Here is a 13,614-nt window from a genome sequence, read left to right as displayed (position 1 = left end):
GTCACCAACATGAACTAAAGGCAGAGTCTTTAGGTAGGGAAGCTTCGAGGCGCTGAGTGTAAATAAAGCCATCTACCCAATTACTTTTTTTGTGGGGAAGAAAAATCTGGACAAGTCCACGGTTTGTGTGTGTGTTGTTGTTCTACGCAGGAAAAGCACAAAGCCTCAAAATGCTACTAGGTAGTAAGAAATCATGGGAGCTCATTCCCAAGGGTTATTCCTTTAAACTCTAGGTGAGTGTGGCTGAGCTTTTTTCAATACTAATTGCATTCGCCTATTTCTTCGTTGTGATGGGAATTTGGCCTCAGGAAGTTCAACTATTTTACCTCAGTGTGGTAACATGTGTTCTGGAAACTACCAGGAAAGTAGAAGGCATATTTTCGTGGATGTAGTTTTCTAAAGGTCACATGGAACCTCCAGGTATTACAGATTTTGAAAGATGAATGACAACCATTTAGGTGATTATCAAACCGTTTTCAAAGGACTTGTGTAGCACACAGAATGGTTTCTAAATAATAGCATCTGTAATATTCGTGGATGGCCTCTTCAGAATTTGAAATTCAGCATTTTATGAGTGTTACCAATGAAAGGGAATTTTTTTTAAGATAAAGCTGAATACAGAAAAAAGTAAGGGAGTTACCACAAATGACTATTCCTATTATAATTTGAAATTCTGTTAATTCCTTAATAAGCCAAATCATTATTTTGGGATACTGCATGCCATACATTTTCAAACCATCCAGCACCCTCTAACAGCAGATATGGCCCAGTGATTTATATTTTTAATGGACGGTCTAACCAGACATTTCAATGACTCTAAACATAGCAATATTTTGACATTCAGGGCCAGAGAGCAAGGGTTCTGTACTTGCTTCCAGTTGAAAGCAAAGAGGTTCTCAAGAGCTGTCAGCCTTTTTCCTTTATGTTCTGAAAGCCGCCTGAACTTGTCAGTTTGCTTTCACTGCACTTTTATTGAAATAATGCAAGAAAAAAAAGTTATTACAGTGGTCAACACCTTTACATTTCTTTGAAACAAGGTAGAGATGTCACAGGACCACAGCATGTCAGAATCGGAAAAGTGTTTGGTTATTGTTAAGTTCAGTATTTCTGTTTTATTTATTAGGAAAGCTGTAGAGGCCACAGGACCTCTCAAAATCATACATGGAGTCAGTAACAGAGCAGATCTAAAAATATCATGTGATACTTGCGGGCCACTGGTCGTTTGCTCTTAACAAGCAAACAGAAAAAGCAATTTTTTAATATAATCCCCCCTATTTATTGTCACTAATTGTAAATTCTAGTCATTTTTTAAATCCTTAAAACAAAGGATTAGAAGCAAGAGTAGTTAATAATAACTTCAATTTTATATAGAATTTTATGATTCACAAATATGTCTTATAAAATAAGTTTCCAATATTTCGTTTTCTTATATTGGGTGCTTCAGAAAGAAAAAAATATTAAAATTTTATATTTAAAATCAAAGGTAAGAAATAATGGAAAGTTTCTCCTGTTATCTTTGCTCTCTTACTTACATAGTAACCAGATAAAGGACTTCCCAGGAAAATGGATAGAATCACATAAAATATTTTTTTCTATTTGTTCAGGGTTGACAACGCACAATGTCTGAATATTGGAATAATCATTCTTTTTCTCCTTTGCAGTCAGACTTACATTGTGCAGTGGTGACGTGATCAGACAAGCAGCTCTCAGATGACATGTGACAATACTACATTCAATCTTAGCAAGAGGCTCCGCAATTTCACACTTGCAGTAGGCTGGATTAACCCAATTGTATTTTTTGGAGGTTAAGAGAAACTTTACATTTGCAGAACACCATCCTTCAGAGACCAGGAGGTAGAATTGTGTTATCTCAACAGAATGTTGTGGAAGCAAATGATCAGTTAGTTATTAAATTTTAGCAGACAGTTGGAAGGTTTTGAAGGAAGTAGATATGACTCCCTAAAAATGGACCCTGAGTTCTTCACTTTGATCCTCAGAAATGTGTGAAACTTGAGACTTTCATTGAGCACACCTGTCAGGTAAAATATGTCCAGTGTACCAGTTCCAGGCTCTTGGTTCTACATGGAATATATATATTTTCATTCCTGCTATTGCTCTTCCAAAGTGTGAAAAGAACTAAACTGAAACTAGGTGAGAATCAAGTTTGTAAAAGTGAAACCATTTCCATTACAGTGGATTTCAAATGTATTGGACACTTTACAAAATTATAATAAATTCCATTTATGATACATCAAAGCCTATCCTTGATGTTAAGCATATCTGTATCTTTTATATCTGTGGCTGTTTTAGATCATCCAATTTCAAATGTTCATCACACTCAGAAGAACATACACTTTTAAACCTTTTTTTTTTTTTTTTTTTTTTTTTGATTTCTGGAAAGTACATGTTATTTCAACTGGATGGAATACGGAAAATTCACAAAATCTAGATCTTACATAAATTTACCAAAGTACAAACCAGGTCATAGATGATTTAATCTTCATGAAAATAGAGTAAAATTTAGAACTGCAAGACTTCTGTTCTGACTCTGCCATTTACTAGAGGTGTCGTGTAGGGCGATACACAAAAACCGTGAATTAGGATGTTTCCTGTTCTGTACCATGGCGATAATAATACTTTCTAAATGGGTTTTTGCAGAAATTAAACAAATGAAAGGGATCATATAATCTGTAAGAATGCCATATCAATATTAATTTGGTATTAATATATAAAAACAAATGAACACTGTGACTCATCACTACAAGTAGCCCACAGATAAATCATCTCCCATGTGTTCTCAGGTAAAATAGAGATTAATTCCTGAATACATTCAATGTACAATTTTCAGACACACTTTATTTTTCTTCCTAAAAATAGGCTGAATGATATGTAATCAAATAGATCATCCATTCGGTTGTCCAAGGATAAAGGTCTTAGTAGTAAATGGAGTAGATCACATTAGAGGTAGTGTTCTATGATACATAATTCTCCTTTAGCAGTTTAAGAAAAAAAGATTATGTCAGTGCACTGACAATAGCAGATTTCCCGGCAGAAATGTATATTCTCCATGTTACCAGAAGGAATTCCAAGGAATATGAGTCAAAATGTTTAAAATTGTCAGTTTGATTTCTCTCCCAAGTTATGTCTTTTCCCAAGCTAACTTGTGATCTACCCCTTGAATGCATCTCTACACTCATTTTATTATCAGAAATACTTTATCATTGAGCAAAAGTTAACTTGTATTTTGTTCCAAATGTGGGATATTACACTCATCTACTGGTTCAAAATAAGCTTGTCTTTGCTTCCACAAATGGAGATTAGGACTACATTAATTTATATAAGAGGGAACTAGTGGGGGTGAGCATTCTTTGAGGACATCAAGCTTGGATCTTAGCTACGTTATTCCAAAAATAAGTCCCTTCACTAAGTCTGTGTTTTACTTGGCTCAAGAGGAATATCAAGAAAAAATGGATAAACAAGAATTGAAAAGACTGTACATAACTGGTGATGTCACCCGAAATCTACAACCCAGGGAATTACATCACTAGGAGACTTCTACTCAATTTCTCAGAACATAGAATCTGCTCCATTTCTCTCATCATCTTCCCCTTTGTCTATTCTTTCCCTCCTCCATTATCACATTCATTTCCTTTGATTTGCAATCTTCTCTACCAAAGGCATTAAAATGGACCTAATCTTTTGGTTTTGTTTCATACATAGGGATAAAGACTTGTATAGGGATAAAGACTTGTATTCCCTCATATTAAAAAAAAAAAAGGAGAGATGAGTTAGGCCTTTCATATTCTAAGAAAAGGAAATGGGAGAGACACAGAAAGGGAGACAGACAGATAAAAAGAGGGAGAGAGAGAATTTTATTTCATAAAGGGAGAAAACCCACTTGACAAGTACTGCTTCTGCTGTGGCCATACACAGATTCGAGTTATATTTTTGGCATTTTATTTTTAATATAAAGTTCAGGAAAAGGCCAGCAGGTATTTAAGGAAAAGCCATATTATAAAATAAACAGGCAGGTGAAAAAAAAAAAAAGGAAACAAAAACATACACAGAAAAAAAAAAAGCTCATAGAAAGGAAAAAAATTTGAAAAAATTATAATTTATATTACAGAAAAAATTCTACGTCCATTTAAAAGGCATGGTGTGTATAAGCCAGGATACAGCATAGCTCAAGAAAGAGGTCCTATAAATTAATGATATGAGGATATAAGCAAAAATTAAGTAGAAAGTTGAGAGAGAAAGTTGAGGAACAGAACCAACCCAACAAGCAAAGGGTCTTCCAAGAAAAAGGACAAGGGATAATAATACTGAACCTTTAATAGTGACATGGTAAACTGAAAAAAATATTAGAAAATTCTGAAGAAAAAAAGTATTTCTCACTTAAAATTTTATACCTAGTCAATATAACAGACAAATATGTGACTGAATAAAGACATTTTCAAATATACAATATATTTTCAAATATACAATGCCTGAACATTTTTACCTTCTACTCATCCCTTCTCAGAAGTTATTTTAGAATATTTTCTCCCAAAATGAAGAAGTAAATAAGGAGCAATAATATGTGGGATTCAGGAAAAAAATGCAGAAGGAAGCAAAGGGAATCATTAGACTGTTTATAAAAAGAGAATGATAAAGGTAAAGAAAGTAAAAAAGTGACATACTCATAAAGGAGATCTTTAGGATGAAGGAATGAGATTGTGTATATTTAAAGATCTCACAGTAGGGTTGAAGAATTTGGGAAGGAATTTATGACAGAAACCTCAAAAACTAAAACTGTGAAACAAAGCAATCAAAGTATCATGCAAAAATTGAAGTCCTTAGATTTTATCGCATGGCTAAACTAAACAATGCTTTGCATAGTTATAAAATAAAGACACTAAATACTGATTTATTTAAAAATTGAGAAATACTTACACCATATGAAAAAATTAACTTAAAACGGATTAAAATTTTTCACGTAGGACCTACTGCCATAAAACTCCTATAGGAAAATTTAGGGAGTAAGTTTCTTGAGATTAGTGTTGGTAAAGATGTTTTGAATTTGACCCTAACAGCAAAGGCAACAAACGCAAAAATAAGTAAGTGGGACTCCATAAAACTAAAAAGCTTCTGCCCAGCAAAGGAAACTATCAACAAAATGCGAAGGCAACTTAGTGAATGGGGAAAAATATTTGCAAATCAGATATATGATAATGGCTTAATATCCAAAATATATAAAGAATTTATACAACTCAATACCAAAAATCCAAAACAAGAACAAAACCAGATTAAAAATGGGCACAGAATCAGAATGAATAGACATCTTTCCAAAGAAGAAATACAATAGATCAATGAAAAAAAATGCTGAACATCAGGGAAATGCAAATCAAAATCATAAGATCTTACTTCAGACCTCTTAGAACGACTATTATTATAAAAGATAAGAAATAACAAGTGTTGGTGAGGATGTGGAGAAAAGGGAACCCTTGTGCAGTTAGTGAGCACATAAACTGTGCAGCCACTATGGAACATGGTATGGAGATTCTTCAAAAAAATGTTTTAAAAGTTTTAAAAAATAGGACTACCATATGATCCTCTAATTCCACGTCTAGGTATTTATCAAACAAAACAGAACAAAAAACAAAATAAACAAAACAACAACAACAAACCCAAAACTAACTTGAAAGATCTACGTACCCCCATGTTTACTGCAGCATTATTTACAGTAGCCCGGATATGGAAACAGCTTACATGTCCATCAAAAAAAAAAAGGGTATAAATTGAGAAATTAAATAAAATGAGAAGAACGAAGTGAGGATGGAGCATGTTGAGTGTTGGTTATGGAAAGATGAGCAATCATGTCCTTTCTTAAGAAGACATCAATTCAACATTCACAAGATAGTATAAACCCAGTATTTGTAAATACATTTGACCCTTGAACAGTGTGGGGGGTAAGGACACCAACTCCCTGTAGTAAAAAATCTGCATATAACTTTTGAATCTTCAAAAAATAAAAAAAAACCCTGCTCATTTGCTTACTGTTGACCAGAAGCCCTACTGGTAATGCAATGTGCACATATTGTATATTGTTATATTGTCATATACTGTTGTATGTATTATACACGGTATTCTATTGATAAAGTAAGCTAGAGAAAAGAAAATGTGATTAAGAAAAACAAGAAAGAGAAAATGCACTGAAGATAAGGAATATAGTATGCACAAATAAGTATTTGTTACTCAAACTGAATTAACAGCATCATTATTTCTATTTTCATTAGATGGTTAGTATATGGAAGGCATAAACTGAATTTTAGTTATTATCACTCAATATTTTTTACCAAGTTACACTTAGCGCAGTGGAGTGGTTTGTTGTTATTACCATTGTTTTAATTAAACTGGATAAGTGTGGCATGTTTTTCTGAGATAGTTTTGAAAAATCATTAATTCAAGTGGTTATTTGCCCTTGGCAAAAAAATAAAAAATAAAAAAGCATGCAATGCTTCCCCAAGGTGATTAGTGTTTTTTTTTTTTTTCCCCTTGGGGGGGGGTGTCATTTTCGTAAGCTGGATAATTGTTAACTAATTATTTTAAATGATGATTGTGTATTGGCAAGGATTGGATGTTTAAGGGTACTGAGTTTAACCCATAACGGGAGACTGCTACTTTGGAGATTATACAGTAACTGCCGGTATCTGTTTACTGCATGTAATAAGCACTGATGGGAATTAAATCTGCATTTTCGAGATGCTAAAAACAGATTGTTTCCTTCAACGAGAAGTGTTGAAACAGCATTTAGCACGCTAGAGAAGACCCTGGCTATCCTTGTTTTACGGCTCTATCGGCCACTCCATAGCTGATGGGACTCATGCACTCCCAGGATCAGTCATCTCAAAGGCATGGTTCTACGCATCTTAAAATCACGGTGCCAAACTGTGGAGCATGCTTTCTGTGGTTACCCAAATTTTCACTTTTCCCTTGAAGGTGTGGGATTTAGGGTGATGCCCAACGGCAGTAAAACGGTATGTATGTTGGACTATCACAGTGTCTCACCCGTGAACGACTACATCACCGTGTTGGGGCCAAGCAAGAGTAGAAGAGCAGCATACAGTATAGAGGAAAACAGAGTTTAACCTCCCAGCTTTGGAAAAATTCTAACACATTGTTATATCCTAATTCATATCAGAGAGAATAATATTCCCTCACTTTCAGAGGTTAAAAGACAGTAACTCAAGCTCTTAGTTTCCTGTTTGGGGTTGTCTTCTTTAGTTATAAGAGGGCATTTTATATTGCTGATTTCCAAAAAAAAAAAAAAAAAAAGAACCTCCTAATGCAGTGATTTAATCGGATTCCCTAAGGCAGTAATCATTTTTGTCAAAAAAAATAATAATAATGGGAAATCCAAAATGCTGCATAATCACATAAAAACATAAATTGGATATTCTGAGTCGAGGTAATAAAGTTACATAAAGAAGAAGAAAATGATTGTACATTAAAACAAGGGGGAAAAAAAGGGACGCCCAGGTGGCTCAGTGGTTGAGGGTCTGCCTTGTGCTCAGGGCTGATCCGGAGTCCCAGAATCGAGTCCCACATCAGGCTCCCTGCAGGGAACCTGCTTCTCCTCCCCCTGCCTGTGTCTCTGCCTCTCTCCCTCTCTGTGTCCCTCATGAATGGATAAATAAATAAAACTTAAAAAAAAAAAAAAACCTGGGGTGGGGGGAGCCAACTGAATGTGTGTGTGTGTGTGTGTGTGTATCTAAAAAGGGAGCTAGAGACCAGGTCCACAAGCAGGAATCTCACTGCAGACAAAATCCATGATCCTTTTCTACTCCTGGTGACTTCTTTATGAAAGAACTTTATGAAAACTAATTATTTGAGAATTCACTTTGCTTGAGAATGTTGTGGTTTTCACACCATTGGCACGCCTTTCGAATCTTCAAGCTCTTTTGCCGCTGGATAATCCATAGCAGGAGGCAGGTAGGTCCCCTCGGCTGGCGGGGCCAGGCTGCACGGTGGCCAGGCCGGGCTGTGCGCTGTGCAAGGCCCCGGCCTCTCGGGCAGCAGCTCCCGGCCCAGGCAGCTGGTCCCGGCCGGGCCACCTCTCTGCCACCGCTTTCCTCTGCGTCCCCTCACTCTGCTGCATTTGGCTTTTCAGCTGTGCTGCCTCCACAAAGCCTCCCATGTGGGCCCTTTGCCTTCAAATACTTGAGGTAGATCCTCCCGGGCCCTGCAATTAGACCTTGACTGATAGTAGTTATTAACACAGTAATCCATTTTTTTTTTTTTAACATAGAAAGAACAGAAAAATGCATCATCACTTATGTTGCTTTCCTTGTGCCAGGATCTCAGCGTAGGCTCAGGACCACAGGCCATTCAATATCTGGGGTTTCAACGCCGCTCAACAAGCTTGTCTTGTCAGCACGAGGGAGGGCCCATCTGTAAGGTGGCTGCTGACCGGTAGCATTGGGATGCAAATCAAAACAGGACATCCGGCGGGCAAAGGGGAAGGAAAAACAAAAAAGTGTGGAACAATATTTTTCTTTTAAGAAAAATACTTTTATTTTTAATTATATATTTAATTATTTTTTTATTATAACTTCCTACACATTTATAATTATGGAGTTCTGACATACAGAATGAGCCTTCTCTTTAGCAGAGAATCAGAAAAAAAAAAAATGTCGTAAGAATGTTGGCAGAGATTTAAGCAGGATTTTCCTATGAAAAATCCCTTTCTCCAATAATTTCTTAGTTGTCCATGATCAATGTAACCCATTCAAGATGAGTCAGGCCTAAATAATACAGCGGCAGAGCCCGTCACTTCCCCTCAATTGATCTTTGTGACCTAATTCCTTCGTGGAGGTTACTTTTCTCATTTTTCAAAGAGTAAGGAGAAAATGGATTCCATGCAGATGGAATATGTCTATTAAAGCAAGTCAAGTGGAATAAAAAAAATAGCGAGGAGAGGATATAAAAATGCATAAGGGATTATTTTTCACTTTAGAAAGAGAAGAATCCATCAGTCATTGGGAGTGAAGAGAGCTGACTGACGGGCAGGCCGCAGAGTTTGGGAAGAGGCGAAGCCCAGAGACGGCGGCGGCCTACACAGGGGATGGGAGCTCCGGGCGAGTCCTGCTCTCCCGGGGCCCCCACCGTCACCCCGTCCCGAGGGGGCAAGAGTGACCACAGGGGTAACATCAGGAACACGCTCACAGCCCTTCCAGTGTCCGTAGACCATGTCTGCAGTGGGGCCTCCTCAGAAATGAACCCGGTGGTTCCAAAGCCAGGCCTGCCTGAGATTTGCAGCTGTCACAGGCCCTCCTCCTGCATCAGCACGAGCCCCTTCTTTATTGTGGCTTCAGATTCCTCTCTGTGACCCTCGGTGGCCTCCCCTTCCCTCCGGGGTGGGCTCTGCGGCTCCGTGTGTCTCCCCCTGACACCGATCAGAACCGCCGAGAGCCTCTTCGTGGCACCTGATGCTTCTGTCTTCAGTGTGAACAAAATGGTATTTGCTTATTTTGGGGCAGAGGCCTACGGGAGTTGACATTTCTTACAATTCCAGTAGCCATTTTTCGCTGGTTTGCAGTCACATCCAGCATCTTAAGCACTTTGTTCTTCCCCCTGTGTTGGGCAGCCCACAACGTCCCCCACCAATTTAGTGCCGAGATGAGAAATCACTTGGTAAATACTGCTTAGGATCTTCTCCATTAGTTTCCAACGTCCTCTATCAAAATGACCTTATAACCTTTATTAAAACTGATTTTTTGTTTTGTTTTGTTTTTTGTTTTTTGTTTTTTGCTATCCAACTATAGAGTTTTCACTCTACGCCAGCCAGGCTGTTCTTACTGGGCTCAGAAATCTCATGCTCTCCCTACTTCTGCTTATAATTTCCATCACGGGAATCATCTTTTTATCGTCTCCCTCACCCATTCGTCACACTGTTGTCTGAGTTTCGCTTGGCACCTTAGGTGACACTTCTAGCAACTGCTGTACTCATCCAAACGAAACTGTTAATTGTTCTCTATTCCATTTCTGGTAATAACAACAGGAAGAGCTAACAGCTTGTGAACCCAGACTGGGATTCCACACGCTTTAAGGAAACACGGCCTTAAAGCTTTGTTGACATCAAATCCTTCCAGGCACCTTCTGGAGCGGATGCTGCTGTTGTGTATTATTACCACGTTACAGGTAAGAAGACCCGGGACTATCGTGTTTAAGTAAGATTCCTGATGTCATAGGAAGTGGCAAATCTGGATGACAGGCTTCGGCTGCTGAAGTCTAAGCTGGAACTCTTAATGTCATACACGGTCTCACTTGACACTTGAATCAACCTGAAAAATCAGTAAAGGTAGCGACGATGACGTCGTGGTTTTCCTTTATCTTCCACAGCGCCTACCACATTCACCCTCACGCATTGCTGGTTGATGGCCTGAATTGGCATCTCATTTTACAATAAACATTTTGGGGGCGCCTGGGTGGCTCAGTCCTTCAGCTCAGCTCGTGAACTCAGGGTCCTGGGCTGGAGCCCTGCTTCACGCTTCCTTCTCCCCTTTCTTCTGCCCTTTCCTCCCAACCTGTTTTCTTTCCCTCTCTCATTCTTTCTCGCTCAAATAAATAAATAAAATCCTTTTAAAAAAGGACAGTACGTTTTATTATGACCTAGGAGTTAGTTACACTCAAAAGTATTATCTGAAGAGATTAATAAATCAAGTCAATTGAAATCATAAAAAAAAAAAAAAAGTAATGGATCCCTGGGTGGCTCAGCAGTTGAGTGTCTGCCTTCAGCCCAGGGTGTGACCCCGGGGTCCCGGGATCCCATCCCACGTCAGGCTCCCTGCATGGAGCCTGCTTCTCCCTCTGCCTGTGTCTCTGCCTCTCTCTGTGTCTCATGAATAAATATAAATAAATAAATAAATAAATAAATAAATAAATAAATATTTAAAAAATAAGCCAGTTTTCTGTTTTAAAGCTTATTCTTAGAGTAGAATATTGAAAAAATACATACGTGATAGAATTGGTCCTGAGTAGGAGTGGTCAGCATTTTTTAGGTGTCAACAACTCTTTAATGTAACTAGATACTGAAATAAATATCCTCTTCCCCCCTCCAGTTCCTGAATATTGCTAATATTAAGATTTTATCATTTTCTACCAGCTGTTACATTTATAAATTATTTTTTCCATGCATTTAATTTTTCACCTGAATTTTGGACAACCTACAGTAATTTTCAGAATAGCCTTTAGTTTGTTAAACTGTAAGGATTTCTGTATAATTTTAATTTCAGACTGGGTTTGATTACACCACGGATCCTTTCCTACCTCAAAGTACCAGTCATTATGAAGATGTCACTGAGAAGACACATTACAGTTACTCCTTTTGTTGAACTTTTTTTTTTTTTTTTTTTAATGACTTACTAGACTTCTAACAAACCAGTGGAAATGAAACCTGCCACAGGAAGAAGGGACATGGGTCCTGAACGAGCTGTAATTGCGAACAAGGATCCAAGAGTAAAAGAGCTCCCTAATTTTAGTTCTAGAAGCAATATATAGGTATGCAAACCACCAATGTTTTACACGTATGATGTCAACCCTCCAGCTGTTGGGCGGTTCCAAGTGACAGGATTTCCATATGATTCTTGGTTATCATGAAGGCACATCTTGGGTAATTTTAGTTTTCATTTGACTGTTTCATAGACACAGAAGTTATTTTTGCATACTAACCAGTTTGACAAAATATGTTGAGTGGAAAACCTGCTATATTTGAAAACTAGATTCAGGGGAATTAGATAAGATGTTTCAAAATAAGTGGTTGCTAGATTTCAAAGCTTTTTCTTTCAAGCCAGCTTGGATATCAACAAAACCTAAATTTTCTTGGAAATACTTTACGACGTCTCTGTGACACTGAAAATAATAGAACAACTGACGGAAAAGCAAGAAACCAGCTCTATTACTTCGTAGCCTCATGACTTTGGGTCAATCACTTTGAACTGACATGCCTCAGTCTTCTCATCTTTTAAAATTTTTAAATTAATAGCAATATATGATAAGGTCATAAATAGAAAACTAAGCTGTTTTATCTTTAGGTTTTTAAGGACTTTTGAGTAATTTGGGGGCCGCAAAACACCCAAGGCATGAAGTAAGTATATACTGAATGAATATATGCTTATTCAAACTTTCTAAAATTAAAAAGAAAAAGCATAGAATCAGATAATATAATCTGGATATTAAATATATCAATATTAAAAATGAATAACAGTATAAATCCAAACATACATACACAAATGTGCAGGATCTTAGAAGAAAATAACAGAAACTCTACAACATCATCCTTTTGAATGAGTGTGAATGGCCTATCTTTGAGTACACTGATAAAAAAGAAAAAAAGAAAGAAAGAAAAAGGAAAAACAATAGCTGGAGAAATAATGAGCATCTGCTAGAATTCAAGCATGCCGGGGTAAGGGGCAGGATTAACGCCCGGGTACCTACGCGAGCTCATATTGGACTAAAACCTCTCTATGTCTCTTGGTTCTCTAACGTACATACACACACACAAGTGAAATCCAGCAACACTTTGACATAGATGAAACGTTTTCTTTTGATTCTATCATGCCTCCGCGTTCCCTCTTTTAAGCTGCTGCTCGATTTTCTCTGTTCCATCTTAGTCCAAAAATAAATCTTGAGCTTCACACTCTTTTGTTAAAACGCACCGTGCTAAAGTGTCATCCATTGAGACTTGAGTGTAGTTGCTTCGCGTTAGACCTGGAGGCATGAGGGATACATCCTGAAGGGACAGTACTTTACATACTATGACTGGCAGGAAGAAAACAAAATATTGGAAATCTTTATATAGCTCAAGTAACAAGGTAAGAACCATCGAGTAATGCCTTGAACCTATCCTAAGTCTTGACTACATTCCAATGATCAGAATTGGCGGGGGGGGGGGAACGATGAAGGTGAGGCCTCAGTAGACTGTACCTTAGGATCCCTTTGTGTGATAAGGAATCTGACTCCACTTTTGGATGTCTGGTGGCTGCCAGCTTTTAAGCCTTACTTGTCCCTCTTTGCCGTGGCCCCACAAAGGGGCAAGACGATAAGAAAGCCCAGGTGCTCTCTCCTTTGGTGCTAGAAGTCCAAACCACATGCAGACACCTCAACCTCGCTCCATCCCCAAATCACCATAAAACAAAACAAACAAAAACAAGCCAGTCTCCTTTCCTTGCCCTGCGAGCCATCTGGCCTTGCTCACCTCAATAAGCATGTGTGCACGGCCTCATGAGTCTTGACCTCCACCCAAACTTTGCATATGGGGTCCATCCTGTGACTGTGGAGAGTCCACTACACCTTGCTCACCTGGTTAACGGGGTGGAGGGTGAGCAGCATATCTTGTTTATTCTATGATACAATATCTTTAACATCGGTAAACACCCTCCCCACCCCAGAGGGGTGGACCCGGAATTTCCTGGAGAAATCCCAATTGGTATCTCCCCTCCCCACCTCTCTGTTTAGCATACCACCATCATTCCCCAAATTTGATTGTTTGTTTAAATACCTTGTACAGATCCATTCATGCCCTGCAGACTCTTCAACCCTCACCGTGACCTCTCTATCCCTCCATGTAGAAGAATT

At 38.0% G+C, this 13,614-nt stretch overlaps 1 protein-coding gene across 5 annotated transcripts in view; it reads right to left on the bottom strand.

Moving 5' to 3' along the window:
• NAALADL2 (N-acetylated alpha-linked acidic dipeptidase like 2) overlaps positions 1-13,614 on the bottom strand; it is an 880,805-nt gene that overhangs the window by 389,019 nt on the left and 478,172 nt on the right. The gene's annotated exons all lie outside the window — the stretch shown is intronic.

Source organism: Canis lupus, chromosome 31, assembly GCF_048164855.1.
Source record: "Canis lupus baileyi chromosome 31, mCanLup2.hap1, whole genome shotgun sequence".
Classification (NCBI taxonomy): domain Eukaryota; kingdom Metazoa; phylum Chordata; class Mammalia; order Carnivora; family Canidae; genus Canis; species Canis lupus.
This window is presented reverse-complemented; position numbering and strand designations above follow the sequence as displayed.